This window comes from Canis aureus, chromosome 1 (genome assembly GCF_053574225.1).
Source record: "Canis aureus isolate CA01 chromosome 1, VMU_Caureus_v.1.0, whole genome shotgun sequence".
NCBI classification, from domain to species: Eukaryota; Metazoa; Chordata; class Mammalia; order Carnivora; family Canidae; genus Canis; species Canis aureus.
The window spans coordinates 35,437,688-35,465,273 of NC_135611.1; the positions used below are offsets into that span (position 1 = coordinate 35,437,688).

Below are 27,586 nucleotides of genomic sequence, written 5' to 3' on the forward strand. Positions count from 1 at the left end.
TCCCAGCGCTTGTCAAGGGTACAAAGAGTAAAGAGCAAAATTACACAGTCAGTAAAGTGATCAGTGACTGCTGCAATAGGACCCCAGGAGGGCCCATGGGAGAACACAGGAGGAGCACCAAACCTAGCCCATGGAGCCCTCAGAGGCTATCCCAAGGAAATGAGGTAGAGGTGGAGGTCTGAAGGCCACTAGGAGCTTCCCTGAGGAAAGATGGGGCGGAGTCAATAGATATTCCAGGTGGAGACAACAAAAAGAGAGAAGGCCCTGAGGGAAGAAAGATCAGCCAGCAGAAAGAACTAGAAGGAGTTTCTCCGGGTTAGGGGATAATGTATGAGGGAACATTCTGGGTGTTGAGGAGGAAGGTGGGGGAGGCAGAGACAATACTAGAAGGAGAATGACACAGGGCCTTGCAAGGCCAGTGAGGAGTTTAAATAAAAACCTGAGTGTACTTGGGAGCCACTGAGGAATGCCATGTAGGAAATGACACAATCACACTTAAGATTTAGAAAAACCCCATTGGCTGCATTTGAAGAGGAGGGGCATGGTGGGGGGGAGACCACTGACAGGGACATTTTGTGAAAGAAGACCATGCTTGAACCAGGAGAGTGGCAGGAGATGGAGCCAACGGAATATGATGCCCACCTGTCCTTCACATCCCAGCCCAGGCTTCTCAGACCTCACAGGCCACTGCCTCCTCCCAGAGGTTACTTCACGAGGGCTTGATGCCCATCTCCTCTCCATCATTTTGTTTTTCCAACACTTATATACTTATGTGGTATTTACCATGAGCCAGGCCCTGAATTAGATGTATTAACCCACTTATGTATCAAAAAGTACCTGTGGAGCAAGTGCCATTACTATCTCTATTGTACGTAGAGAGATAGGAACATCTTGCCCAAGGTCACCGAGCTAATAGCTAATAGGTGGGAGAGCCAACACATGACCTCTGGCTTCTGAGTCCATACTCTTACTTGTGACTCTACAATCTCTCTTACGAGCTGGCTGCCATTTTATCATCACACCCAGCAAAGTGCCTAGCATGTAATAGGCTCTCAGTAAATCCTTGTTAAATAAGAAAAAATGCACCCCTATGTCTATTACAGCATTATTTAAAATAGCCAGGATACAGAAGCAACCTAATTGTCCATCAATAAATGATGGACAAAGAAGATATGGTAGATAGATAGATGATAGATACACACACACACATACACACACACACATCACACACACTGGAATATCACTCAGCCATAAAAAAAGAATAAAATCTTTCCACTCACAACAACATGGATGGACCTAAAGGGCATTGTGCTAAGTGAAACAAGTCAGACATAAAAAGACAAATACAATGTAATTTCATTTACATATGGAATCTAAAAGACAGAACAAATGAACAAGCAAAATAGACTCGCTAATATAGAGAACAAACCAGTGATTGCCAGAGGGCAGGTAAGTGGGAGAATGGACAAAATAGGCAAAGGGGATTAAGAGGTATAAACTTCCAATTATGAAATAAATCAGTCATGGGGATGAAAAGAACAGCCTAGAGAAGATAGTCAATATTGTAATAACCTTGTGTGGTGACACATGGTGACTGTCGTGGTGAACATTGCATAATGTGTAAAATTGTCTAATTACTATGTTGTATACCTGAATGTAACATTGTATGACAGCTACACTTTAATTTAATAAAAAGTTCTTGTTGAATGAATGTTGGCGATGATTGGGTGTATATGGTGAAAGTGGCAGGAGTTATCGGTGAAGGCGTAGGAAGTGAGGACCTTCACCAAGTTCAGGATCACAAAACAGTAAGCTGTGACCAAGGGGGGCAGAGGGAATGATCTACAAAAGTCTTTACCAGAGACCTCCATGTGTTGGAGCAACTGGATCAGCCTGATGGGGTATTATCTCTTCCCAATCTTCTGGCATCTGGAGCCTCAGCCACCCCTCGGTATCTTCATGACACCCACTGCCCTGCTAAGAATAATATCAATCTGAAGCTTTTCAGGCCTTACTCCATAAAAGCTGAATAACAGCTATTAGCTTTGGACTCTAGGCATTTTTATGAGACCTTAGTTCCAGGGCTTGAGGTTTGGCAAAAAAAAAAGCATATTATTCACACACAAAACAACTGCATTAAAATAGCATTAAGAGTCTGGCTTCCATTGACGAAACCTAGGAGATTCAGAAATGGTGCAAAGCCTGTCCTGAATTCACCCCCACCACCAAGCCTGGGTTGTTCTTCTTGCCAAGCTGTTAAGGGTGGAGAGAAAGGTCCCCACTGGGCAGAAGGAGACATGCTGGGGAAATGCAAGACAGCTCAGGTGAGCAGGGAAAGAGAGAGGAGGAAGATTTGGAGGAAGGGCCAATACAGCAGAGGTCATGGTTTCTGGGGCAGGCCCGCCTCATGGAGCCTGCATGGTGATGCAGGCATGGAACACTGGCCCCAGAGGCCACTCCTCTGATCCCAGAGCCAGACAAAACTTGAACAGCCTCTGCCTCTCCTGGGCTATTGCTGATGATACATACCCACCTTTGCCCCATGGGGCAGAAAGCCCCATTCAAATGTCTACCCCTCTACCCCCACTGGAGTCAGAGAGAACTCACAGGCAGGCACTCTGCTTCCCAGTTTACTTCTATTTTTTTAAGGAATTGAGGAGAAAGAAGCTCAACCATCAATGAACAATAAGCATTAAGAGACTACTGGTAAAGAAAATTGGGGAATTTAAACAACTTTGATTTGGGGTTGCATTGACAGTTGGGAAAGAAGTAAGGTAAAGAAATTTTCTGCTCTTGACCAAAAAAGATCTTTTTTCCATTTGAGATGGGGTAGAATCATTTGTTCTTATTTATTTATTTTCCTCAGGCTTATTGAGATAAAATTAACAAATGAAATTGTAAGATATTTAGAGTACACAGTGTTATGATTTGACATACATCTACATTGTGAAACAATCTTCCCTAATGAACAGATTAACACCTTCATCACCTCACATATTTACCTCTTTTTTTTTTTGTGAGAACACTTAAGTTCTACTCTCAGCAAATTTCAATGATATAATACAATGTTATTAATTTTAGTCACCATGTTATATATTAGATCGCAGACCTTATTTATCTTATATTTAACAGTTTGTAAAATTGTTTCTTTGGATGTGCTTTGAGAAGAAATTTCTGTAATTCTGGAATTTACCAGGGTATTTTCAGTAAGACCTTACCCCAAGCTTTTGAATATAGTCAAGCGTAATCCAAGAACTCAAAAATGGACCAAGTTTACAGCACCGAGTGGCTCAGTCAGTTGAGCATCTGATTCTTGGTTTAGGCTCATGTCATGATCTCAAGGTCGCATCAAGCCCTGGCTTAGGCTCTGCCCTCAGCAGGGAGTCTCTTGAAGATTCTCTCCCTCTGCCCCCCGCCCCCCTACGGACATGCTCTCACACACTCTCTCTGAAATAAATAGTATTTTTTTAGAAAACGGCCCAAGTTTGTCTTAAATAGGGCAAACATAATATAACATTGGTGGCTTAATCATTCTGACCCAGAATGATGTTATTTTTTTTAATAATAAATTTATTTTTTATTGGTGTTCAATTTGCCAACATACAGAATAACACTCAGTGCTCATCCCGTCAAGTGTCCCCCTCAGTGCCCGTCACCCATTCACCCCCACCCCCCGCCCTCCTCCCCTTCCACCACCCCTAGTCCGTTTCCCAGAGTCAGGAGTCTTCATGTTCTGTCTCCCTTTCTGATATTTCCCACACATTTCTTCTCCCTTCCCTTATATTCCCTTTCACTATTATTTATATTCCCCAAATGAATGAGAACATATAATGTTTGTCCTTCTCCGACTGACTTACTTCACTCAGCATAATACCCTCCAGTTCCATCCACGTTGAAGCAAATGGTGGGTATTTGTCATTTCTAATGGCTGAGTAATATTCCATTGTATACATAAACCACATCTCCTTTATCCATTCATCTTTCGTTGGACACCGAGGCTCCTTCCACAGTTTGGCTATCGTGGCCATTGCTGCTAGAAACATCGGGGTGCAGGTGTCCCGGCGTTTCATTGCATTTGTATCTTTGGGGTAAATCCCCAGCAGTGCAATTGCTGGGTCATAGGGCAGGTCTATTTTTAACTCTTTGAGGAACCTCCACACAGTTTTCCAGAGTGGCTGCCCCAGTTCACATTCCCACCAACAGTGTAAGAGGGTTCTCTTTTCTCCACATCCTCTCCAACATTTGTGGTTTCCTGCCTTGTTAATTTTCCCCATTCTCACTGGTGTGAGGTGGTATCTCATTGTGGTTTTGATTTGTATTTCCCTCATGGGAAGTGATGCAGAGCATTTTCTCATGTGTGTGAATGATGTTAAATTACTTGATCAAGTTCACACATAAGTAGCTGAACTGCAATTGGAATTCCACCTACCCTGTTTCAGAGGCTGTACTCCTAACCACCTCGCAAATTCCCACCCCACCCACCACCACCTCATTTGATTTAAACTGGAGCTTAGCCATCTCTCCATCCCCAGACCTGCTTATTAAAATTAGCTGGGAGACATCCAGAGCTATAGACCTCATGAATTCTTCTAGAATCGCTGAGGGACAGAAAACTCAATTGGGTTCATTTCTAAATTGTTCAGAATGACTCTAAAAATCATGTCCTCTTGAAAATGCATTGAAAGCCAATTTCATTTACTGTTCTTAAATGGGAGAACTGAGGGGTTTCTATGCTACCAGGTCGATAGGAGAGCTGGCAAAAAGATTCAGACTTTAGAAAATGACCAGGAAATCACTTTTCTAATGTGCTGTAAAATGTTAGTAATTCTGGGTAACCGCACTGGAAATTCGTTAAAGTACAAAACAGCTGGAAGTTGAGAGAAAGTCCTTTCTGTGTCCCTCCTAATCTGTCATTTAGCAAAGCATGGACAACTTTGTCTCTCATGGAGCGCTGCTGTTGAGATGCCACAGCCATGATCCTGTGGCATTCCATCAGAGGGCACTAGTGATACCTCCTCTTTTTTTGTTTGAAAGAGACACAGGAGAGATCATCCAAATAAAATGATTGATTGAGGTTGGGAGGCAGAGAGGCCATGTAAACATTGGCTATGTAACAAGTTCAAAAGGACACTCAGGACACAGCGACATCAGCAGAACCAGTGACAGCACATGGCAGGCTTCTTGCTCTGGATAATTTTGGTCTGGCTGGAATCCTTATTTAGCTGTCTTGATGAGCACATTAAATGTGTCTTAACTTAAAGTTTGAATGAAAAGCACAAGCACTTGACATGTTTCTTGGCAACACCTTTTGAAAAAAGCATGTGTTTATCTTGAGCATGGTACTAGAGCTCCTTGGTGGGGACTCTTGAATTAAAACATCCTCTTTACATGAATTTTGAGGCTTTTTCATATCCTCTCCATCCCACAGGCCTCCACCCTGCACACACACACATACACACACACACACACACGTGTACAGACCCATCAATCACGTGAGGGGTGTGAGCTGCGGCCTATGCACACTGTATTCCCACCAGACCAGCGCAGTGGGACAAACACGGGAAGCAGGAACCCATCTACCCCCTGTCTCCCAGGAAATGTTTTCCCTGGACCATGCCTGTTTTCTGTCTGAGCTGTGAGGACTCACTGAGGAAAAGATGGAAGAAGAATGAGACACTCTCAGAAACAGGCGTGGTGACAAATGAAAATGATTTATAGGGTTTCACCAGCCTCGGCTCTTTCTTTTCTCCTCCTTCTTATAGTTCAAAATCCCACAGGTGTGAACATGGTAAAATATGTGGTTGTTTTATCATTTAGTTAGATAACACCTCACTCTAAGTCTGGTTGAGTCATGAAACCTTAAGGTTCAGAAATTCAGGTCAAGGATGTGGAGGAAACGCCTGCTGAAGAGAGTCACCAGGTTCATCCTCCTGGCACTGGCGAAGGAGGACGTCACCTCATGACCAGCTTCTCCTGGTGATTACTAAACCCACACAAACATTTCAGTTCCATGGAAACAGCAGGAATGTGGGCTGTGCTCTGAGCCTGGGAGAGAGAACCGAGCTTCCCCGGTTGGTCTGGTCCCACAACTAACTTCCTGTGTTGTCACTTCACACCAGCACACCATGGTTTTCCCTTGGGAAATGCCTGAGAGAGAGTGTGTATCTTGTAAAACTCTATTTGACTAGAGTGGGTTAGCTTGTTGCTGCTCAGAGACAGGAGACAGGATGAAATGACTAACCCTAATATCCTTTGATTGTGCTACATCACTGAGTGGCTTCACAGGGACCCTCCTCGTGGGAGGCTGGCAGAGAAGACCTCCAAAGTCCCTCAGTCCTGTGATTCATAGGAGTGAGTGCCCTTCATGATGCTCCACTGTCAAAGACCATGGAATTGCATGCACATTGTTACAACAGGAAAGGATGAGACCACTAATGAATACACTCATGGGAAGTTTTAAATTTTAAGCAGTAGACAAACATGACTTTGTTGTTTCTCTCTGAGGCAGTCAACTACTTTTCTGAAGATGACAGCAGATTCATTTAGTAGATCCAGATGGCTTTTTATATCAGGTAACAGAGTAAGAAAATGTTTGGGAAATGAAAAAAAAATCACCAAGTTTTCCTCTCAAATACCTGAAAATACGATTACAAAGTTCTCTTGCCTATCACCTACCCAGCACTGTATACCCTAAAGAATAAAGCAACTCTTCCAAGAGAGGATATAAGTAAATGCAAATTGACACAACAGATGCTATCTAGAAATGTGCAGGGAGGCAGCAGGGTGAGGCCGATGAGAAGGGCATCCTCAGGGGGATGCTCTGAACCCGGCCTCAGGGGAGCCAGGGAGCCTGGCAGGCAGACTGAGAGCTTCAAAGGGGCAAGGATGGAAGTCAGCCATGAAAGCAGGAAAGTCTACAGGATAACAGAATTTTACTTTTTTTTTTTTTACTCCTCCAAAAGCAAATGATGTGAATCAACCAGGAAACACAGATTTATGACATCGTAGGGATCATTGTTCAGAAGAGGTTTTTGTTTTGTTTTTTTTTAAGTTGAGTTTGTTGTTCTTACTCTCAAAATCAAGCCCACTTTGCAGCCGCACACGTATGCCCACTGAGTCCACAGTGGGTGTCCATCCATTCCTCTGTGCCAGGCCCTCTTCCAGGAGCTGGCCCAGGGCCTGGCACGACACCGGCATTGTCCTTAATGCCACGGAGCTCGCCCTCCTATGTCGGAGATGGGCAAATAACAAGTCAGCAAACAGAGGTCAGTCTTCAGAGTGATGACAAACATGGTTTGAGAAAACTAAAATATTCACGTGATGAAGTTATGGGTAGGCATAGCATTTGATAGGGGAGTTGAGAAAGACTTCTCTGCAGTTGTGACATTTGTACAGGGTGAGATGTACGTTCCGGGCAGAGGGAACAGAAAGTGCAAAGGCTGTGAGGAAAAGAGATTCATGTGTGTTAGGACCAGAAAGAAGGTCGGAGTGGTCAGCCAAGGAAAGTGATAGGGAAGGAGAAGGAGAGCAGAGGGGGTGGGAGATGTGGCAGGGGCCAGATCACAGTAAGGTGATCGTAGCGACGAAGGTGACATTACTGTTGTATATCATAGGAAAGAAAGGAGATTGAAGTAAAATAGGCTTATAAGTAAACATCTAAACACAGTGTGTGACTTAGACCTTAGCAGGCTTAGAGGCTCTCCGAGTACCTGGGACATGCATGAATGGATGCCTGCCTAGGGATCACATGAGTACCTGGGATCTACAATGTGAACAGATCCACATAGGATTTTTTAGACCTTGTAGAAGACTCTGGTCCTTACATTGATATATTTTCACAAGTATATATACTGTACAATGAGTATTCAAATAACATGTATATCCATTTCCTAAATTTGTGTGTGATCGTGAATGATATCCAAATATAAAATACAATGAATTCTACACATTACATATAGTGTTCTCAGTGGCTCTTCTAAGATTCTGTGTCTGGTGAGCATGCCACTAACACAGCCTAAAAGGGAGAGAGGGGAATCTTAGCTCACACTCCAAACCAGCCTCCATCCTCAGAAGGCCCCCAGGACCCTCCAGGAGAACCAATCTGTTCTCATCACTATGACAGATTAGAATCACTGGTCTCAAGTCATCATTTCAGGGCCAAGATTTTGTCTCCAGACTGTACCTCACTCATTTCTGACAACATGTTAAAAGTAAAACGTGCCTCTCTACCCTCCTGCTTCCTTTTAAAATTTATGAATTTTGCAGTTTGCTTAAAAACAAAAGTTGCTAAAGATTTTCAGAAGGAGATATTCCTTCACAAATCCGCATGCAAATGGCAACATCTAAAGGGGCAGGAAAAAAATATTAAACATAGATCATCAGGGAACATATAGGACGAGATTTAACATTTTTAGAATGAGAGGATTATAAAATTCAGACAGCACAACAAACACCAACCCAAACCCAGCTGCCCAGGACTGTGTCACAATTGCTCTTATTCATCAATTTTGATGGGTCCTGAACCCCAGCAGATACCACCTCATGCTCTGTTGACCAATGGATGCTGGCTAATGGTTTCTGTGCAGAAAAGTGTTCCAGTCTTTAATCTTATCTGCCTTGTTCCATCAAATTGGGGTTGATGAGAGAGGCCCAGGTAATTTACTCTGTCCTTGTCATGATATCTGATCTCAGGACAACACTAAATCTGGTATGCTATTTGGCCATCTGCCATGAGTCTTGTAAAAAAAAATTTTTTTTTTGAGAGAGAGAGAGAATGAGCATGGGCATACTCAAGGGAGAGTGGGGGATGGAGGGGGGAGAGGGAGACAGAGAATCTTAAGGAGGCTCCACTCCCAGCACATGAGCCCTACGCAGGGCTCAGTCTCACAACTCTGAGATCATAACCTGAGCCAAAATCAAGTCGCATCCTTAACTGACTGAGCCATCCAGGCACACTATGAGTCCTGTATTTTAAAGGACTTTAAAGGAAAACACACACACACAACTAAAAATGTTGGGTTAAAAGAATCTTATTTTCTGTTTTAAAGCTTTTAACCTGCAGTTAAGGAAATAGATCCAGGGTGAATGGTTAACTTTTTGAGCTAGCAACAGAACCAGAACAGGAAGTCACATTTTCTTCCACCAAATTCTTCTTCGGAAGGCATTTCTTCTACCAAATGCACCCCTAACCCCCAAAGTGGCTCAGTTATACAGTCCCCCACCTGTCCAGACTTGGCGATAGCTTTTCTACTGCTCAGCCACTTGGCAGATTCTCCCTTAATACGGTCAGAGTGAAAAACAAACTCTAAATACAATATTGCCTTTACCATACTTTTATTCATCTCATTCCTTCAAATTATGAGGATTCCTAATCTATCTTAAATTAAACAATATAAAACCCTCACCTACACGAGACACAGCCAGAGATCTGGCAGTAAGCAAAAAGGGCATCTATCAGGCAAAAATAGCTCCCTTGTGGTGCTCGCTCCGGATCGTGGGGAGTCCCCTCAGCCCTTTTTTGGTGAATTGGACTCCAGTTTAATAACCTTAACAAGCTTGTTTTCAGGTTTTTCAAGCTCCCAGAAGACTGAGAATAGCAAGGAGATAAAGAGGAGAGAAGCTTCGACAGGCTGGGAGCCACAGGCCAGACTCTGAGAGCGCTAAGATGCCCCAGAGAACACCAACACCAACAAAGTGGAAACAACACCAACAAAGCACAAAAAGCAGACACGCTGTTCACAAAGGATGATCTCGGGCTCTCTCCCAAACCTCCTCAGGCCCTGGAACCAATTCTACCAGCAGCTCAGTGCAGCAAGCAAGGATTTTAAAGTTATCCTTGACTTAAACATCAAGAAAGGTTTTATTTTGCTCGTCAGGCTTTGAAGAAACAGAGGAAGTGTGACCCATCTTAGCAAGATGGGCAAGGCTATTATCTAACGTGGCAGTAACTGTTCAGATTGTATTGTTTAAAGGGTATAAACAGGTGAACACACAAAGCTCCTCAGCTGTGTATAACTCCCCAGGGTTTCAGGTGGCCAGGGTGCTTCTGGCGCTCGGTTCTCTTCTCCTTAGGCTCCCCTGAATCTCTCACCAGAGCAGGACAAGGAGATGGTGTGCTGACTCCTCGATTTTTACAGGAAGGAATGTCAAGAGTTTTAGAAAACAGTTTCAGTTACACTTCAGTGCAAATTCCAAACGACCTGGATGGTGAGAGTGTTTGAGGCAATGCTCATCACAGTGCTGTCACTATCTGCAGCACTCAGCAAAATCCAGAGGGGCAGGTTGACTCCTTACATTTTCCATTTAAACCAGATGCCTTCTGTACACACCACTCTCAAACTGCTCACCTTGAGGAGTGATCTGTTGGATACTGAGATTTTTTCCCCCAATGTCCTGGACCATGCTGGTTAGACTAAATCATTGGATGGCTGTTTTGTTAAAGCATGCACTCTACCTACTCCTCCTTACAGATGAATAGGTTTTTATGGTTTCTCCTCATAAAAGATAACTTGGATATTTTAAATATTATTTTAAACTAAAGACCCTTTAAAAGAAAACATTTTCAGGGCACCTGGGTGGCTCAGTTGGTTAAACATCTGACTCTTGATTTCAGCTTAGATCATGATCTCAGAGTCATAGGATCAAAGCCTGCATTGGGAGTCTGCAGGGAGTCTGCTTGAGATTCTCTCTCCTCTGGCTCTGCCCCTCACCTCTCCCAACTCTAACATGCTCTCTCTCTCTTTCTCTCTCTCCCTCAAATAAATAAATTTATATTTAAAAGAAAACCATTTCTCCTGAGGAAATAGTTGCTCTCCACCAACCAAAGTTACAAAACAGGAAGAAATGGCTCAATATAACCCTGGGGATACTGAGGTGCTCTTTTGAAACTATTTACAAACAGGGAGTCTGGGTTACAAAAATCTAAGTATGTAGGAGTAGGCTTCTGTGCCCAAGAGGAGTCTGGCCTGAATCAAGAATGCATCAGCAATTGTTCTAGGGTCAAAGACAGCCTCCAGGGAAGAAAGATGTTCCAGAGCTCTCCTCACTATGGCTTCCTACAAACAAAACCAGTTGACCGAGGTGACAATCTGTAAAATATCAGAATAAATTAGAAAAAATACGGCACCAATTAATTTGGATTATCACACTCAAGTCTTTACTTATCTGGCCAAATGTAAACTGGTCTTTTTCCCATTGGAGTGAACGATCTAGCAAAATAAAAATTTGAAACAAGCAAAAAAACCTTCCAGAATTGACCTTTGTTTATGGAGTAGTTGCTTCTTGCCCCCTGCCTCTCTTCAATACAGACACACCAATAGCCACATCCTAAGTGAGACCATTCCACCAATCCTGCCACTGGCTGAGAGTTTAGCTAAAACCCTCATCAGTCAACTGGAATTCTGCACAAGTAATGCAGGGTGTAGTGCTGTTGACTGGAAATGGGTGGATTATTCCATGATCTAAGTGTTGACCCCTTTAGTATGCTTTTCCGGCAGCTGCATTCTTGAGAAAACTGCAAAAAACATAGAAGTGTGTACATGAACTGACGAGGACTGGGAAACATCGCACAGGCCCCAAAATCCAGGGGAAAGTGTTTTTGAATAATACTGTGTCACTGCAGCAATCTAAGGACGGGTACTTTCAGAGGAGAGGGTGATGACTAACACAAGTCAATTAGGAGTGAGTCAATACTGCAAAGAAGTGTAAAACGAAAGACAATTCAAATCAGTTATGATGTTATGTTTCTGAAATTAACTTCCAGCTAAACATGGTAGAGGAAGCAGGGATTTTATTTTACTCCTCTCTCTTAAAACTCACTGAAACAAAAAAAAAAAAAAAGAGCAAATTAAACTACAGAACATACTGCCAAAAAACTCTAAAGCCTGAGCTGAGGTGGAGAAGGAGACTGAGAACCATATCCTACCCTAAGGCTCAGGCAAAATGCCAATTTCCCAAGTGTCAGATCTGAAAGACAAATCCAGCATCCTTTGCAGGACTTCAGGTAAGGTTGTGCTGGCAGTGCCCTGCAAAAGGATGCCTGGCCCAGAGGGTGAGGGGAGGGAGCTGGAATCAAGCTCACACTCTGTTCTACAAACAAAAATACATCCTCTTCTCAGATCACACAAAGACAACATCTGCTCACCACACACTGGCCAGCAATATTCTTCTCTCCCAAAGTGAGGCCTTCTTGTAATTCACACAGGGCCCCATGTAGGCCACTGACAGCTTGGGGTCTTCAGATAGAGACTGAAGATCCAGGAGTCAGACAGACCAGGGAAGAAGGGAAGAAGGTCTGAGTAGAACCTGGTCCCGCCTCCTAGAATTACATGAAGTCAGCCCCTGCAGGTGGGGGTGGGGAGACATCTTCCTGTAGCCACTTATTCTTTTCCTTGGAAATACATCTCATTTATTTTCAGCCTCCAAGAGTGAGGGTGGCTCTCAGCAAAGTCCCTGAAATAAAAAATAACCTGCTTGTAGGTGCTTCTCTCTCTCCAGGCAAGTGAGCATAAAAAGAACACAAAGAAAGAAGGTGAAGAGCTTACATCACAAGAAGACTCTCCTAAGGAAGCAAGTTTCAACCAACAAGATTTCTAAAGATAAAAACAAAAAAGGAAGACAGTGTGATGATTAATTTTATGCGCCACTGTGACTGGGCTAAGACATGTCCAGATAGCTGGTAAAACATTTCTGGGTGTATCTGTGAGGGTGTTTCTGGAAAAGATTTGCACTTGAATGGGTAGACTGGGCAAATAAGATCCATCCATATCAATGTGAGTGGGTATCATCCCATCTTTTGGGGGTCTGAATAGAACAAAGAGGTGGAGGAAGGAAAACTTTGCTGTTTTTGCTTGAGCTGGGTCATCCATCTTCTCCAGGCCCTCAGACATCAGTGCTCCTGGTTTTCAGGCCATCAGACTCTGACTAAGATTTACATCCCTCGCCCCCTGATTATCAGGCCTTTGGTCTCAGACTGAATCACCCCATTGACTTTGCTCATTCTCCAGATTTCAGATGGCAGATAGTGGGACTTCTTGGCCTCTATAATATTGTGTCAGTCAGTTCCTATAACAAATCTCTATATCTTCTATAGATATAGATGTACATCTAGATACGTAGACATAGATATAATCTCTTGATCTGATATTGTTTCTCTGGAGAACTCTGACTTAATATAGAAAGGAAGAAAAGATATAAAAAATTTTAAAAATGATGAGAAGACAACCAAAAGTAAACTAGTGAATATGCCTATTTCAAATTTTGATCAATACTCTTAACTGGGCATCTAAAGATGTCCATCTCTCATCAAAATAGAGGTTTCCCCACATCCATGCTGACTTTGGATGCTCTCAGTCTCTTAAATTGCAGTAATCTGTTGGACCCAAAAAAAAAAAAAAAAAGGCTCCTCAATTTTAATTAGCATCTCTCTGATGATTTGTGAAGTCAAGCATGTTACCATATATTTACGGCTTATTTGTATTTGGCTGCCCCAAGAAGTAGCCTCCTGTGCTGGGAAAAATCCTCAAAGAAAAGTGAATGACATTCTCAATTAGGAAAAAACAGACTCCATGATTTTGAGGTCAGACTTTGCTGGAATTTTAGCTGTAGAATCAGCGCAGTCATTAGGGATAGACTTACTTTTGAGAAAATCTAGAGGTCCAAATTATGTTATGAGGTTTTCTAAATTTGGGGTCAACCAAAGGCACAGAAAAGAGAAGAAACAGAATCAAAGAAGTCAGAGGAATCTTTTCTCAGAGTCAGACAAAGCAGTCTGCTAAGCTGAGTGACTGGGATAAAGGACTGTTTTGGTTTTACTACCAAAAACAGCCTACACCAACCAAAGTATCCTAGCTAGTCCCTGAAAAGTTGAAGGTTACAATTTGGGGATCAAGCTTTGAATCTTTGAAAGTTCATGATTAACCCTGAGATTCCAAAGTACCTACCATTCACTGGACACTGTCCTAGGCATTGAGTAAATCAAAAGGCACCATAATTTTGCACGGGCTCTGGGTCAAGCAGAAGTGAGAGAAAAGCCTAGCTCAACTAATGACATAGTGAATAATGAGGATAAAAATGCCCCGTTCAAAAAAAATTTTTTTAAGAAAGAAAAGGAACCATCAACTACTTGGTTCGTTAGAGTAGTTTGTACAGAGAAGACAGAGTAGATGATCTCTTCCCTTTATTCGCTAGCTTGTAAAAAATAATATTAAATGCCCAGTTCATAAAAAGTTATGATAATTAGATGAAACAAGCATCTTTAAACAGTTTTTGCCTTGGACAAAGTAACAGCTCCATAAATATTAATCCCCTCCCCCATTTCCTCCAATTCCCTTTACCAGTTAACTTGCCATTATCAATCCCTGTTACCCTAGCAATGCTCCTGAACTGGAACCCAGAAGTGGGGAGACTGGGTTATTCCAGCCAGTGAAGCAGCATGAGTGGTGCCATGAGAGAATAGCCACAGCAAACTGCACTTACTTCACAGTCTTATCACCAAGTATGGTATACCAGGGAGTACTGTATTCCTGTTGACGAACATATGTGCTAAATGCCATACAATGCTATACTGTGCAATACTCTAAGGGAGGAAGTACAAAGGGGTTTCAAGTATGACTTTTTTTGGCAGGAGGGAAAGGAAATGTGTGTGTGGAGGGCAGGGCTCATAGGGCCCCATGTGGCAGGGAGCAGGGTGGGACAGAGAGCAGAGCCCCAGCTGACAGCGCTACAAACTCTGACTCTCTGCTTAGGGCTGCGATGTTTTCTTACTGCAAAAATAAAATCTTACACCATCAGAAAATTTTCTTTTTATCATTAGCATTTTATTTCTTCAAATATTTTCACTTTACAGTAACAGTGCTTTAGAAAGCCCCCATCCAAGGTACCATTCTCAAGACTATTTAAGGAGAGGAACCCTTTGCCATCTCCACAAACTCTGAAATAGCCCCAAATGTGAGAATTTGCATCAGCTCTTGCTGTTATGCAAATCAGAGAGCTAGAGGCTGGTAGGGTGGCCCTGTTTATTTTCGTAAATGTGTGGGTAGGGGAGGGAAAGTGGCTGTTTAAAATGCATTTAAAACTTTTAGTTTCAAATTATTGAACTCTGAAAGAAGGGACTTAGATTTACCAGGAACAAAATGAAACAAAGTTTCCTTCAGAAATATGTCAGGCATAAATTCACTTAAACAAAACCCTTCAAAGCCATGTTGTTGACTAGTAGAATTGGAGAGTTGAGAATTTTCCTACCAAACGGACAATATAAGCTCAATTTATCAGAATCGGAACTGGTCAGCTGCCATATGGAACCTGAAGGCTCTTTGTCACCATTGTATAGTGATGATTGCCCAACGTCTTCTGGACCTGACCACTGCTTCTGAACTTCCAATTTGGTGCTCTAGCCAACTGTGACTTCCAGGACACACTCTTACCTTGGGTTTGCCTCCTACCTCTATGATTTTCCTCACCCCATCTGGGCTACTAATGCCTGGTCCTCAATCTTCTCCCAGGGCCCAGGTCTCTGCCATGGACTCCCACTGGCTGCATTATTCACTGTTAATGCAACTGCACCTCTGAGCTCTTGAATTGCTTCCTCAATTTAGTTAGCATCACATAATTGAATCATTTTAACTATCAAGGATAAGTTGTTATTAACATTAGTATGGAAAAATAAATGTACTAGAAGAGCTGGCAAATCAATTAAAAAGCACAATGTAGGGGAAACTAGCTCTACCAGACACTAAAGGCTGCTCTAGAGCCTCTCTATCTAAAACAGTCTGGGACTGGGACATGATCAGGCAAACAGACTGGCAGGATAGAATAAAAAGTCCCACAAGAGACCCAAGTATATATGGAAATTTAGTTTGTGATGAAGGGGGCATTTCTTTTTTTTTTTTCAATCTGCAATTAAGATTTTATTTCATTCATGTCAGATATAACAGTGCAACTCAAATGTACAAATTCTGAACAAAACATTAAAAAACCCAACAACGAAAAATTTATCTAAGTGGATTCATGCAAAGAAATGAAAGGGACACTGTTGCGGGGGCAAAGACAGAGAAAGCTGGGTACTTACCAGAAAGAGATAAGATCTATATCTCACACCATACATAAGAATAAAATTGAAGTGCATCAGGAATCAAACATAAACATCTAAATTATATAAATACTAGGAAAAAAACATGGGTACATTCCTCTTTGATCGTGGTACAGGGATAGTCTTTCTAACCACAAGTCACAATCCAGACAAAATAAGAGAAGAGATCAATAAACGTGGCTACATAAAAATATAAAAATATCTGCATGGCAGGAGCACTACATACAAAGTCAAAAGACAACCAACACACTGGGGAAAATGTTTGTAACTTATACCACAAGCAAGGGGCTCATATCCTCAATATTTAAAGAATTCTTAAAGAGGGGAATGACCAAAATCAACAGAAGAATAGGAAAAAGACAGGAACAGAAAATTGACTTAAGAATATATATGGCATTTAAACATGTGAAAAAATATTCAAATTGCTCATAATTAAGGAAACACAAGTTAGAACTATATCATTTCTCACCTATCAGATAAGCAACAATCTTAAAGTATGAGAACACATCCTGTTGGCAAGGCTGAGGAAAACAGGCACCCTCATGCATGGCTGGTGGGAATACAAATTGGCACAGCCCTGTGCAAGAGGAACTTGGCAATGACTAACAAAGCAATTCGTGGATTTAGTTTCCAACTGAGTAATCCCACTTCTAGGAATCTACCCTGAAGATGCATCTCCCAAAATACAAAAATATATATGATGGATTATTCATCACAGCCTTGTGCAGAAACAGCTTAGATATCCATCCTTAAGAGAGTGGCTGAATAAACTCCAGTACACTTGAGCTGTGGAGTACTACACAACTGTAAAAAGAATGACAAAGATTCCTATGAACTGGCGTGGTATGCTTACTGGGCTATATAGTTAGGTGAAGAAAAAAAGCAAAATGTAAAAGAATCAGTAAGATGCTACCCTTTGTGGAAAAGGAAATCAGAAATTGTGCATGTATCTTCTCAATAGTGTAAGAGGAAACAAAGGATTAACTAGAAATTAATGAGATAGAAATAAGGAGTAGGTGCAAGGAGTCGGAAAGGATGGCGAATAAGAACAGGAGAGTGCCTTTTCCTAGGAAGTCTTTTTACATAGTTTAAACAACATAATAGAGATTCACTTACTGAGGATATATAGATAAATACAATCAACACAGCTGGGAAAGAGAATCCAATATGGAGTATGTTTGAGTCAGAGTTACCTTAGGAAGTAGAAATCATGTGGTCATTTGAACAGGGAATTTGACATAAACCATAACAGGGGAATAACTGTAAAGGTATAAAGAAAACTTTAAATAACACTCTAAGGCAGAGACAGAGAGCCCAAGGAATGAACAGACTTGGAAGGGGCCTCTCCCCAAGGATGAGATTCAGATCTCATGGGAGAGGGTGTGGTAGATGGAGACATTCAGTGAATGCTATAAATTAGTGGGTTGCCTGGGCCAGAGCTGCTCCACAGTCACCAAGAAGCAGGAAATACCCTTCCGGGGTGCAGGCAGGCAGAAGCTGGCAGGAAGGAATTGCAGCTAGGGCAGGCAAGCCAACAGCACTCCCCTGGGGTAGATGTAGCTAAGACAGCAGACAGGCACACAGAAGCAGTGTGATACTCGAAGCCTGTGCACCAGGAGAGCAGCATGAGGCCTGGAGCGTGTGATGTCCACGATGGGAGTGCTACAGTGAGGTGGTCACGGGACTGGGGCCAAGGCTGTGAGCTCACCCAGTGACTATGTGGTCTGGACAAGTGGCTGGGGCAGAGCAGCACTGGATTTTTCCACACACTGCTGGCAGCCATGTGGTAGGGGTGAAGGGATAGCAAAACAGTAGCACACTCGAACCAGGAAAAGAAGCGCCTTTCACCTACAATGGCCCTCCAATGCCCTTCACTGGTAGATCATGACATTGTGCTCTCCATGGAGGAGAAATGCTTAATTTCCATCCCCATTATTGCAGAGTAGGTAACAAAGGGTGCATTTGGATAAGGGGCAATACATTAATAACCAGCAGAAAATACAAATAAGCCTTGCTACATAATAACAAATTAAGACCAGAGTCACATGGAAAATAAAGCAGAAATTCAAAGCAATGAGTGCCCAGATCTGGGTTCCTGGATACCATTCTCCCACAGAAGGAACCAGGGCTTTTCAGAGAAATGGTCATGCCACAGCTAGGCAAAGAACGCACCAGATGAGCCTAGAACATCTTGTGGTGCCAGAAAGCAAGTGTTTTAAAACAAAATGATGGGAGGCCAGTGGTGCTGGGAGCCTGGTGGGTACCTGTTCCTCGCAGCTGGGGTGGGGGTGGCAGCACAGCAGTGAGTGTGCCCACTCCCTAGCTGCAGCAGGGGAGGCACTGTCTCCCATCCCCAGCCCCTGCACTGGTGCAGACACCCTGCTCCCTCTGCTTGCCCTCCCTCCTCCCTTTGCTCGCACCATGGCTGATCAGCAGACTGAAGGACGACAGCTTGCTAAGTTCAAGGAGGCTTTTTCCCTATTTGACAAAGATGGTGATGGCACCATCACAACAAAGGAACTTGGCACTGTCAGAGGTCACTAGGTCGGAGCCCAACAGAAGCTGAATTGCAGGATATGATCAATGAGGTGGATGCTGACGGTAATGGCATCATTGCCTTCCCAGAATTTTTGACTATGGCTAGAAAATTGAAAGATACAGACTGTGAAGAAGAAATTCTGGAGACATTCCAAATCTTTGACAAGGATGGCAATGGTTATGTCGGTGCAGCAGAACTACATCATGTTATGAACAACTTAGAAGAAAAACTAACAGATAAAGAAGCAGAGATTGATGGAGGTAGACAAAGCAACTATGTGAACTTTTACAGTTGATGAATGCAAATGAAGACCTGTTTTCCACTCCTTTTCCTTCCTCTGGAAGAATCCAATTGAATCTTTTCTTACCTCTTGCAAAAAAAAAAAAAAAAGTTCATTCACTCATTCTGTTTCAATATAGCAAAACTGAACATTAAAAGTAACTTTTGTCCACACACACAAAATCTGCAGGTATTGGTTGGTGGTTCTGTCCCGTAAAGACCAAGCTACACATCAGTGTTCCAATATAAATACTTGTATTACCTTAAGGATAAGGAAGCACTTAGTGGACTCCCTGCAGTTCCATTTGCTCATGATTAATAGACTGTTTGGGCTGGCCAGTTTTTCATACATGTGGCTTGACAATTGAACACAGGTATTTGTATTAAAAATGAAAACTTAAAACACAAATTTAAAACTATTTAAATGAGTTCTAGTTCAGTTTGTTAATATAAACCATCATAGCTCGTTTACTGAAAAAAAGATTAAAATTGCTTTACCTTAGGAGGCTGTGCAGAAATATGGGTGAAGGATAAAACTGTCTAGACATAGCCTCACTTAGCAGGATGGTCCTTGTGTACTTCTGTGTGCCTCCACCCATGGTGACAATGACACACATCCTTGTCACAGGCTGTGTGTGTTGGTTCAGTGTTGTCTGTGTTGTACTAGAGTGAAATGGGTGTCAGGCTGTCACCATTCACACAAATTTTTAAAAAGAAACCTTTACCAAGGGAACATCTTTGGACTCTGTTTTTAAAACCATCTGAACCATGACTTGGAGCCAGCTGAGTAGGCTGTGGCTGTGGACTTATGCACAGCCATCAACATTGCTATTCAAGAAATTATAATTTACACCCATTTCAAGTTGTAAATGCTAGTCTTTTTTCCAATAAAGAGACCATTAACTTAAAAATTAAATTAATAAAACAAAATGATGGGAAACATGTCTAAAGGATAACAGCCAAACTTGAAGGGACTCTTCTGACCAAAGAGGAGACAATCTGAATAAAAAAATAGCCAATGATATTAATATACTGCACAAAGTATAGTAAGAATCCATGAGTCCATACTGATACAAATAAATAACTGAATAAACAGAGAAGAAAAGAAAACTATTCCTTACAATGGAATTCCAACTAATGTATGTATGTGAGTAATTATGGGAAAAGAATGCCACCCCTAAAATACTACAGTAATCATTGTTTCAGGCAAGAATTATCAATGAATGATAAAATTAGTGGCAAAAGTATTATGAGAAACAAGATATTTACATAGTTGCAAAGTAGTTCCTAGAGAAAATGCTGATTAAAGAGGAAAAATATTTACTTCACAGTAGGGAAATCTAGCAGATACTACCTTAACCAAATGATCACGGTTAATATCACTAATGACGTGACAAATCATGTGTCTCTTGGGATGCCTGGGTGGCTCAGCGGTTGAACGTCTGCCTTTGGTTCAAGGCGTCTGGGATCAAGTCCCACATCGGGCTCTCTGCATGGAACCTGCATCTCCCTCTACCTATATCTCTGCCTCTCTCTCTTTCATTGTGTCTCTCATGAATAAATAAATAAAAATATTTTAAAAAATAAAAAAAATAAATCATGTGTCTCTTGGTATGACACACTGAGAAGGACACAACATAAATTCTATAGTATTTTTACCAAAAATGCACAACCCAAATTTATTCATGAAGAAACATCAGACAAACCCAAGTGAGGAACATTCTGCAAAAATAACTGGCTAGTACTTTTTTAAAGTGTTAAGGTTATGAAAGACAAAGAAAGAGTAGAAACTGTTCTAGTTTAAAGGAATGAATCAAGCAAAGTGGCTAGGATGCAAAATGAGAAGAGATGCTCACTCCCAAGGTCATGCGAGTATAGGGTTAGCCCCGAAGGAGACCAAGGAGACATGACAACTAAATCCAACATGCCATCCTGGTTTAGATCCTGGACATTAATAGGGAAACTGATGAAATTCGAATAAGTTCTTGTAGATTATGTAATAGAATTGTATTAATGTTAATTTCCTGATTTTGGTCATTGTGCTGTAGTTATATAAGATTAACCTTTGAGGACTCTGGATACCCAGGAATTTTTTTGTACTGTTTGTACAACATTATTAAGTTTAAAATTAATTTAAAACAAAAGTTTAAAAGTTTTTAATTTAAAAATATTAAAGACAAACATCAAGTAAGGATATAGGTTGCTGATGAAGAGCCTAGCATAATGTCACCTGTGGCTGCACTTGCTAAGTCAGGAAATGATAATGCACAGTGAGAGCATGGGCTTTGGAACCATCCACATGTGGCCTCAATTCTGACCTTGTTGCTACTTATTGTGTGATGTCCTAATCTTCCTAAGCCTCAGTTTACTCATATGTAAAGTAGGTTGTCATAATACCTACTTTTATGATTATGATTATTTTAAAAAGGTTTTATTTGTTTATTCATGGGAGACACAGAGAGAGAGCCCGAAACACAGGCAGAAGTAGAAGCAGGCTCTTCGCAGGGAGCTGGATGTGGGACTCAATCCGGGATCCCGGGATCACACTCTGAGCCAAAGGCAGACGTCCAACCACTGAGCCACCCAGGTGTCCCTGATTATGATTCTTTACATTCCTATATCTATTATGATAATCTATATCCAATAAACAACATTTGTAGAGAACTCAGTACAGACTCAGCTTATAGAATTCTCTCTAGTTGTTATTGAGGCTATTATGATTAGCCCCATCAACAACTAGGTTATTCTTTGTGAACAGTTAAACACTGTGCACTAATGAGCCCCTTTAAGACCATATAGGTACCCCATAAACTATGTTTCTAAAGTTCTGATGTATCTCACTGTAAGTAAACACAATACATGAAATTTTAAACTTACAAAACAGATATATAATAGGTGATTATTTTTTATTAGAACATGATTCATGGGCTCTTTTGGGGAGCAAATAGCATTTGGTTTACTTTTAATTTCGCAGAAACAGGTCTATCTATGACATAAAGCAATTATTTATGCATTGCCTTAAGCAGACTGAGAAAGGACCACTGCCGGACGGTTTAGGGGTAGGGAGAATCTGGCTTACTAATAAGCCTTAAAGGTTGACTCTTTGAAAGGGGTAAAGAGAAGCCAAACTCCCTGGTTTGTCTTTTCTAAGCAGATTCTGAACTACTTAAATGTGATGACATAGATCAAATATTTGAGGTTAAGGATTGCTTGTAGGTTCATGCTTTCTCCTTGAGTCCGTTTTTGAGATAACTCCAGCATAAATACCAGAGAAGCACAGAAGAAGGCTGAAAATGGCTAAACATATTCTATTTAGTGCTATTTCAGTGCTAAGTCAAACATTAAAACGTCTGGTGTTCCTAGTAATACATTTGTTTTATGAAATGATATAAGATCAAGAGACTTCTGTGGCAACTGCTCCATAAGTAAATAAAGGATACAAATCATCACAGAATATGCCAATCGCTGTCTTCCAAATATTTCCAATAATCCTTTAAGTCTAGGAAACAACAGTTAAATTCCTGAATAAATTCTCTTATCTTTAAAATCTGTTCCAAAGGTTTGGAAACCCAACTTTTGAATATTAACCAAAGAGTTTCCATCCAGTAATCTGGAAAGTTTGCTCAAATACATGCTAACTTTAACCAAGCAGAGGTGTTGTTTTGTAATTGTTCACTGGCCCCTTCTTGATCTCTAAGTACTGTGACCTGAGCACATTGGATACTCTAAAGCATCTTCATCTCTGAGTCTCATCCAACATTGCTTCCCTTCACTCAGCACTTGTTACCGTATGTTGTTAAGACTGAGTATATTTAAAACAAGTGTCATCTAAACCATTATACTGGTATCTCCAGCTCCATCCAGTCTCCATCCTGTCCCTCAGCCTTTTGGAGGCTCTCCCGTGACTCTCTCCCTCTTCAACTCTTCCCTTCACCTGGGTTCCTAGTCTTATACCCAGAAGTTTCTTCCAATGTACCATTTACTTTTCTGGTTTTCTTCTAAAAATATGTAGGCCTCCTTTATGCTTTCTCTGAATATCTTCTGTACAATTAGCTCTACACTTATTGTTTCAGCCCAAATAATTGGTTTATTGTTTAAACCTGCTATCTAGCCTCACTTCTCTACAGAAATCAATCCAAGGACCTGTTATTAATATCTGTCTTCTCTGTCTCCACCACTTCTGCCTTTGGTGAAGACATTGGGCTCAATCCTAACTCTGAACCTTTACTCCTCTTGTGGCCAGGCTGAAATATTTCCTCTTCTTCATTTATTTCACTACTACACTTTACTACCTTAAAGGTCCAGCATGTGCCCCTTGGCATCTGTGAAGTGTCACCAGGATCTCCCTTCTCTGAACTCTTAAAATATTGTAGGTAGGACCCACTGCATCTCAGAAGTTCACCTGAATTGTGCTCAGGGTGCTACAAAATCTGTACTTTATGCAGTCGTTCTTTCTTGGCTAAGGTATGAACATGTATGCTTCATCGTGCCAACTGGACTGTGTCTCCCAGGAATGTGAATCTTGCATGGAGTGACCAAAGGAGAAAATGGATGGAATTAAACTAGCCAGGCTGCAGAGACCTAGTAAGCCTGTGTCCTAGTCCACCTCCTAGATCCTGGGAGGTACAGGATTTGGCTGGACTTGGCTCTTCACACGTCCTTCATTTCTGTGAGCCACACATTTTTCCCCCTTAAGTTGGCCAGAGTAAGAATTCCTCCCTACATCCAAATAAACTTAACTAGGATTCTCCTATTGCCTTTTATCACTGTTTAATTAGAGAAAAAAAAGGAGCTAATTAAGTCTTGCGAAGCAAGGAGAAAGTTTCTTAAGGGCAGAAATTCTGTCTTATGACTCTATATGCCTTACATAAATTTTGAACAATTCAACTGCATGACAATAATATATGAAAATCCTCATCTATAAACAAAGAGACAAGAATAGCCATCTGAGGGATGCCTGGGTGGCTCAGTGGTTGCGCATCTGCCTTTGGCTCAGGGCGTGATCCCAGAGTCCCGGATCAAGGCCCACATCAGGCTCCCTGCGGGGATCCTGCTTCTCCCTCTATGTCTCTGTCTCTCTCTCTCTCTGCATATCTGTTGCAAATAAATAAATAAAAATCTTAAAAAAAAAAAAAAAGAATAGCCATCTGAGATCTTCTTTATGATTCCATGTTGCAGTGGAGGGTCATTCACTCATTTTGTAAAAACATTCTGAGTCCAGCTGCTTACCATGCACTAAGCACGGGAGTTGTGTGCAGGATGAAAAAGACAAAAGACACAGCACCTTCCCTGGCTCCTGTAGCTGGAATTCCACTTTCAAGTTGAACTTGTGTCTTACACAATGATAGTATAACTAGAATTAATTTGTACTTTTACCTCTGAAGCATTTTCAAATATAACGCATCATTTGTTATTCCAATTGGATCCATGGGCAAGCTGGTGTTAGATCATGTGACCAAGATCAAAACCAGAGCTACAATGAGATGACAGATCCCTTGACTTACAGTGATGTTCCTTCCATCTCTACCACAATGAGAAACATTTCCTTCAGGACACAATTAAATGCTGGTATTATATTTTATTTAATTCCCACATGACATCCAACTCATAGGTTATTCTTTTGTTGTACAAGATAAAGGAAGTTTCTGAGTTTTTGCTAGAAGAAAACAACAGAAGTACTAGCTGGTTCTGAGACATTTGATTAGCAAATATTTATTTAGTGGACAATAGCACAATGCATTGAGCTAACCTGTGTTAATAACATCCCTGCCCTCATTAAGTTTATGGCCTTGTGGGAGAACAGGTGTCATGTGTAGTGAGTGCTAGGATGAGAAGATATAGCACATGCTCAAGTTCCCAAAATTGTTATGTTCCCAAAGAATCTGAAGTGAATTTTTCAGTCTTTCTCAATCATTTGTATCTTGATTGAAACTGATCAGCCTTGGTTTTGCCTCATTTCAAAGCCAATGTCACTTCATCTTCACGGTATCACTTCCCTCCAAATTTCCCCCTTTCTTCACTACAGTCCCCCTTCCAAATTATGAATTTCTAAGGAGATGCCCAATACCATCCTGACCCACAGGGTGTTCACAAGGATCCTGATGGATGCTCAGCAGTCCTCAGAGGTCCATAAAAATTTTCCATTCAATTTCCTGAAAGCACAAAGTTATGTCTATTATATTGTCAGTGCTCTAGGACAGGACCAGGGGGTCAAGAGCCAAAAGGTAGGTACACCGTGGAATTTGTTCTTTAGGAATGCATTTTTGGTGAGCACCATGTATGAATGTGCCCTTCCTCTGTTTCCAAGGTCAACAGAAGTATATAAAGCTTTTTAACTTTCTTAAAAACTGGAGCCACGAAATTGATTTAATAAAAGGAATAACAATAGTAGCAATAAGTTACAAAGCAAAACTAGGCTAGGACACATCTGTTGAAAGGGCAATTGATACAAAGACTAGATTTTCTATCAGCTCAGAGTCCTCCTTTGCCAATTGCTAAAATGTACAATTTTCTGGACAGTCTTTTTTTAAAAAAGATTTTATTTATTTATTCATAGAGAGAGAGAGAGAGAGGCAGAGATACAGGCAGAGGGAGAAGCAGGCATCATACAGAGAGCCCGACATGGGATTCGATCCAGGGTCTCCAGGATCACGCCCTGGGCTGCAGGCGTCGCTAAACCGCTGCACCACCGGGGCTGCCCTTTCTGGACAGTCTTAAAGATACTGCTGTCAATTGGCATTTTTGAAAAAGAAATTTGTATAGAGAATCATTTTCATGTATAGTTATTGCTAATATAGGGAGACTGGGGTACTGCTAGGAAGGTTTGCAGAGGAGAGAAGTAAGAGCATTAAGAGATTTTATACTCAATATGTTTCTAAAGTCTGGCAGGTGAGAAAGAGCTGAAAAACTACAAAATGTAAAATAAGGTCAAGTACTGACTTAAAAGTCTGTGTATTTCTTTGATCATATATATTATGATATATATATATCATCAATTTACATATATAATTTACATATACATAATCATCAATTTTTATGTATAAATTGTTCAGAGAATTTGCTAACATTAATTACTCCTCACAGCATTCTCGTTCTATGATATCAACAGCTGGATTTTGTCTTCATTGATGAAGATGCATAAAAAAGGAGTGAAAAGATTGTTCATATCTGGAAAGGAAGTGGAGGTAGTACTAGTTTCTAAATCTGCATTTTGGTACTTTATTAAGAGTTCCAGCTTTGAAAAAACATAAACCCAGGTTGAAATTCAAGCTCTGCCATTTAATATCTATGTGACCGTAGGCAAGACATTTACTTTCCATGTCTCAAGTTCTTTGTCTGTAAAAAAAAAAAAAATACGTGATTGATTACAAAAATTAGTCCAATTGTTCAGCATTGCCTATAACCCCTGCCTTTTGCCATGCTGTTTTCCAATGCATTCCCAAGGGAAGGAGTGCCTAATTCCACATCCTCACATTTAGTTCCGTGACTTGCTTTGACCAATGAGATATTAACAGATACATTGCAAGCAGAAGATTGAAATGGACTTACACAATCAGGCTTGTTCAGAGCTTGCAATCAGAGCTTGCAGCTCTTTAATCATGAGCAGAACATGCCCAGCCCAGCCTGTTGGAGGATAAGAGACAAATAAATGGAGGAGCTGCTTGCCCCATTCATATGAACCAGGGCCAGGCTAGACCAGTCTTCAGTGAGCCAAATCATATGTATCCTGAGCCAGCTCAGCCAAGATTGGCAGATCTGTTTAGCCAACCACTCTAGATGTATAAACAATAAATAGTTATTTTTGTACGCCACTGAGGTTTTGTGGGTTTTTGTTATGCAGCATTGCTGTGATAGTAGGTAAGTGATACATGATGGTAAAACCTAACACGTACGTATGAATGTGAGAAAATACATGTAAATTACTTAGCACACTACCTAATGATAATAATAATAATAGTGAAAATGTGTGCTGTTATTTTGAAGAAAGGATTATAGAACATGCAAAGGTATTGGCAGTTCATCCATGGATCCTTAACAGGGCCTGTTTAATTGGAATATTTTTACAGAATCATGCAATTTTATTTCCAGTTTCTGCAGAGAACCAAGCTGATGATCCAATTGTATTTTTTAATTTTATAAGTACCCTGGGATCTGTTCTCACAAGACAAACAGTTCTTTTCCTTCTAGAAGATTTGTTATAACTTCTTTTTAAAAATATAAAACACACACACATACACGATAGAACAAGACATTCAAATTCACTACCTATACTGAAAGAAGCCAAAGGCTAGCCTCATGAATAAACCCAAGTTATGCTATGTTGTTTCAGTGGAGGGCTGGGCAGGGAACAAGAATCAGCATCCTTTTTGTTCTTTTCCTATTTGGGTAATCTTGTTGAAATAGTTTAGTATGATGGTTAAGAAATATGAGCTTCCAGAGTTTAAATTCTGGTTCTGCCTCTGACTAGCTCTGTGATCTTGAGCAAATTAAACCCTGTAAACCTCTATTAACTCACTCCTTAAGTGGGAAAAAGAACAGTAACATCTTAAGTTTGCTGCAAGGATCATGTAATAGGTGCAAAGCTTTTACAGCTGTGCCTGGAACACAACAAGGAGGCAGTGAACATTAGCTACTACTAGTCATTCTAATGAAGAAGCATGTGTTCTGTCTGCTTCATTTCT

General features: G+C 41.1%; 1 protein-coding gene and 1 pseudogene across 1 annotated transcript in view; one reads left to right on the forward strand and one right to left on the reverse strand.

Moving 5' to 3' along the window:
• The first annotated feature begins 18,508 nt into the window (after nucleotides 1-18,508).
• LOC144310738 (uncharacterized) lies at nucleotides 18,509-18,921 on the forward strand (annotated as a pseudogene).
• Nucleotides 18,922-24,468: 5,547 nt separating this feature from the next.
• ADAT2 (adenosine deaminase tRNA specific 2) overlaps nucleotides 24,469-27,586 on the reverse strand; it is a 41,207-nt gene continuing 38,089 nt past the window's right edge. The window contains exon 9 of the transcript XR_013378111.1: nucleotides 24,469-26,240. The gene's annotated coding sequence lies outside the window, so the exon portion shown is untranslated. The remainder of the gene's footprint in view (nucleotides 26,241-27,586) is intronic.